Source organism: Pteropus alecto, unplaced genomic scaffold, assembly GCF_000325575.1.
Source record: "Pteropus alecto unplaced genomic scaffold, ASM32557v1 scaffold86, whole genome shotgun sequence".
Classification (NCBI taxonomy): domain Eukaryota; kingdom Metazoa; phylum Chordata; class Mammalia; order Chiroptera; family Pteropodidae; genus Pteropus; species Pteropus alecto.
Genome location: NW_006442109.1, coordinates 20,274,780 through 20,279,744, shown reverse-complemented (window position 1 = coordinate 20,279,744; position 4,965 = coordinate 20,274,780).

The following is a 4,965-nucleotide window of genomic DNA, read 5'->3' as shown; positions in this document are numbered from 1 at the left end:
TGGTCTGTTTATAAGAAAGTGTCAAAATCCTAGAAGAATTATTAGCATTAAAACTCTCTTACACCAGTAATTCATCATTTTTCTACCGCAGCACGTCCTAAACTTAGTTTTTCAGAGTTACATGAGATTTTGCCCATCTTTGTGATTAGCTAACTCATGATAAAATAAGAAAAAATATTTACAGTTCTACATATTTTTATTCAATATCTTGAGAAAAAGAAATTTTAATTACTCCTCTTACTTGGGTTCTATGATGAGAAATTTGGGTAGCTTAACAAAATACAATTCATTTCCTAAATCAGAGTTGATACTGGGAATATCTACTTCCATTTTGGAATCAGAAATTGGTTCTTTCTCCTGCTGGTCCCGAGGCAATCCACGTTCAACCTAAGAGAAGAATCAGAATGTGAGAGCTTGAAGTGACATTAGAAATACTTTAGCTCTCCTCTGCACTAGGCAGATGCAGGTTTGACAGGAAGTAAATTTAGACACCAGTTTAGGGATAAAGCAGTCCCCAACCCCTCCAGGTCTCTCCCTAAAATTTTATCCTCTCTCCCCAACAATAAAAACAGCAAAAAACCCACCAGAGAAAACAAGAGCTGTTAGCCTGCATTACCTGGAAAAAAATGTGTGTGTGTGTGTGTATTTTTTGTAGCAGTATTACTTTATATTTTATTTAACAGACATTTACATAACATTTACTAATGCTAAGATTCTTCTAAGCACTTGAAAATATTTTTTTTTAATTTAAAAGTTTTTTGATTAAAGTATAGTTGGCATACAATAGTATATTAGTTTCAGGTGTACAGCGTAGTGATTCAACATTTATATACCTTATGTGATCACCACACTGTCTAGTTACCATCTGTCACCATGCAGTTATTACAATATTATTGACAATATTCCCTGTGCTATGCACTACATACATCTCCATGGCTTATTCATTAACAGATACCAACCTTATTAATAAATGACCTATGAAGTATGTGCTATTGTCCTAATTTTAGAGATGAGTAAAGTGAGGCCCAAAAAGATTAAGTCACTCACTCATGGTCATACTAATAAGCAGCAGAGTTGGGACTCAGTCTACTACTCTTTTTTTTAAATTAATTTATTTTTTATGGTAACATTGGTTAACAAAATCTGGTAAGTTTCAGCTGTACATTTTAACAGTAAGACATATATATATTTATTTGTGTGTTCACTTCCTATAGTTAGATTTCTTTCTGTCACCACATATTTGACCCCTTTTACCCCATCTACCTCCTTCCTCCCCCAAAAATGTGTATTTTGCTGGCATATCTAGTTTGAATATGATATTTAGCAACAGAAGCAACAGAAGTGTGAAATTATACAGCTCCTCAAGGCTAAGTAACTATTAAAATCAGAGAAGAATGTCAAATAGCACACACTTCTTGGTGCAGGTCTGAAGAACTTCAAATAAAGCGTTTTCAAATTTTGAGTCCTCGCCATCTAGCCCCTAAAGTTTGAGATCAACCTCACTCTGAGCAGTTCCTTCTATGCCCGCTAATATCCAGAAAATTTCAATATCGCTAAGAAAGTCACCCATTCATCAGATGTTTCAGACTGCTCCTCAGTTATCCATGTCCTCTCTTCACATGAGAAAGTCAGACCCATCAACCTCTGAACAATGGGACCAGCAGAGAGTAGTGATTGTACTTACAACAGGCTGTCCTGGAATAGGTAGTTGATTGTCATCATCACTTTCTGATGAAATGTCATCTATGTCTCCAAACAGATCCATGATTCCACTATAATCTTCATTATTGGGGGGAAATGCACAGTATTAATTTCTCTCAAAATTTCTTCACATAGTTCATAGCCTACCACTTCAACATATTTTGAAGATTCATGAACCAAATCTCCACAAAACTAACCTCGAACAGACTCCCTGAGCCTGGCCCTCAGAAGCCTGACAAGAATATCTATGGAGAAGGAAAGTGACAAGGTTGGTGGAAGGCAAAGTTGCTGGGATAGCCAGCTTTCACAGTGGTTCCCAATGATTCCTTCCTCTGGTATTCTTGCCCTTGTGTGGTCCCCTCCAACACTATATTTGGTTGGTCTGTGTGATCAATAGAATACATCCTCACTTCCGAGGCTAGGCCATGACATTGGGACTTTTCATTCTTTCTCTATTGGGTCACTTGCTCTGGAGAAAGCCAGTTATCATGATGTGAAGACACTCAAACTGCTATGGAAAGAATCACGTGGTGAAAAACCGAGGCCTCCTGCGTGAGCCATCTTGGAAACAGATCCTTCAGCCATTAGATAAGGCAGTCTCTGCCAGGCAAGTAGTTAGATAATACAGTCTAAGCCAACATCCTGATTGCATCCTGTGAGAGGCCCTGAGCCAGAACCACCCTGCTAAGCCACCTCTGACCCTCAGAAAATGTGAGATTTATTAAATGTCTGTTGTTTTTAGCTGGCCGTCAGGGGAAGTAGTTGAAGAGGTTGAGAGTTGGTATGCAGGTCACCTGAGATATGCACCCCAACACTCCTATCTCCCTCAGCCTTTGGGTCCCTCCACATAATGCTAAGGGAAGCTTTGGCCTCTCGGTTTCATTAAATGGAGGCAACCACTGAGTTTTAGTCAACCAACCAAGCATAGAGTCATGTCCAGTTTATGTGCTAACACGTCAAATACAAAATATATAAATCCACCCAGATCAGTACATTTGGCTCATACTAGTGCTATAATCTGTCTTTCATCTCACATCCTTAGAATCTACTTCCATGCATATTCCTCAGACTTCTTCCTATGTATGTTAGCAAAATCTTGTAATCTTTTTGGTGTATACGCTATTTCTTCTTTAGTCAAGGGTTTCTGCTTTCTTTGCCAGAATATGACAAAATCCTAGTGATGTTTATACTGGTAAAAAGTGGGTCAGACTTTTTGGGTCAGCAATCAGTTGGATGAGTGAGTCTTGTGGAGAACAAAAACTGTTCCAGGTGATGTTATTACAGCATTTTCAAACAAGAATGGTCTCCTCAGACATAAGGAGGCAAGATACTTCTCATAGGCAAGGGAGGCTCAGAGTGACTAGGAAATTTGAGTTTTTCAGCTTTATCTGAGCCCCTATTTCCCCATTCCTAGTTCCTTTCTCAGTCAAATGCCCTTTCACTTGAAAAGACTTGAAAGTTGTCACCATATAATTAAATATAGTATTTGATTTTCAGCTGCCTTAGCCCTCTGACTACAAGCTGTGAGATTCTTTTAGGGTTGTCATGAAAGCTCACTGGTTCTCTGACCATGTCTTGAGCTCTGAGGGTATCCATCCCACACCACAGTCCTTGTAGTAACCATTACAGTCTAACAAGGGTGGCAGCCACTTGAGCCCTCAACCTTAGGGAGTAATCTGAGTCAGCATGATGCCACTGCACACCATGGATTACCAGCATCCCGTTTCCCATTGGTTAGGAGCACAGACTTGCATTCAAACCCAACCCAATCCACAAATCTCGTCTTTGAGGATTTGTGTCCTGGACTACCCAGTCAGGTCCTAGTTGGGCAACAGAAAACATACCAGTTGTCTATACAGACAGAATTTAATTTTTAAAAAAATTGTCATCAGGTTTAAAGTTTTAATTAGGTTACAAAAAGTATAGGTTACAAGAAGTCTAAGGGATGACAGAAGTAGCAAATTCAATAAGCAACTTCCACCCTTAGAGATGAGGGAACAAAAAGGTGGAATTGTGAAAACTTGAAAACTTATAGAAAGGGCCCCTTGGAGCTAAAACTCATACCTGAGGAAGAAAAGTATTCAGCTGGTACTGATGTCTCTCAGAGGTACAATGAAGCTGGCTCTCCAAGTCTTGGTAAGACTGTAAATTTGATTGAGCTGCTGTGGGAAGGAACTACCTCTGCTGAAGTGAAGTGTTGGTTGGCCCCCTCAGAACTGCAAGTCCACAGGCAGCCCCCAGAAAGTTCCATGAACAAACAGGAAGGAGCAATCTTTTCTCTGTTAGCAAAGCTTCCAATCTTCCTGTAGCGCCCCCTAACAGGAGGCAGCTGGCAAAGCTGAAATGTGATTGGCTCAAGCATTGCTAAGCTCTGTATACAAGGGTCGGTTTGGAGATCAGAGACAAGAGCTTAATAACTGACACTCAAGTGTCTGCTAGTCAAAAAACAAAATCAAAATCATGTTACTTTGGAAAGGAAAGTCAGAATAAAGGCTCTTAAAAGCCACTTGCTAAGAAACAGCAAGGGATTAAAGGTTTTTGAATTAGGAAAATGACACAATGGTGTACAAACTTCTTCTCTGTGTCACTTTCCTTTCTCTTTAACCAGGCTTCAGGGTAAGCCTCACACAGCCACCACTCCCAGACTGTACTAATAGCACTAGGAAGGAAGTGGGGTAGAGTTCATTCATGAGGGAAAAATTAGTGTATGTAGGAGAGCACTGCAGAAGAGATAAATAAGTGTGGTGGATTTAAAACACATCCACAAATTCTTTGCCATTCCTACCACCAAGAAGTCAAATCTGCGTCCCTTTGAATGCACATGGGCTCCCATCAGTGACTCACTTCTAATGAACAGAATGCGGTGGATTTTGATGTGACTTTTAATTCTAATCATAAAAGGTAATATCAAGAAAAGGTAATACAGCCTTCACCTGGCTCACTCTCTTGCGATGCTCACCTTTGGAACTCAGCCACCATGCTGTGAGAAAGGGAAGGATTCTTCCCTAGAGCCTTCAGAGAAAAGCATGGCCCTGCCAACACCTCGATTTAGGATTTCTATGCTCCAGAACTAGAGAACATATTTCAGCGGTTTTATGTCACCCAGGTTGTGTTTCTTTGTTACAGCAGCCCTAGTAAACTAATACAATTATGAAGGATTTTATTTTTGTCCCTTTAAAACTGCACCCCAGAAGAATGCCTTACTTGCCTTACCGGGCCCTGGCCAAGAGGCTTCTTTGTGGGGTCAGGAGGAAGACCATGGGG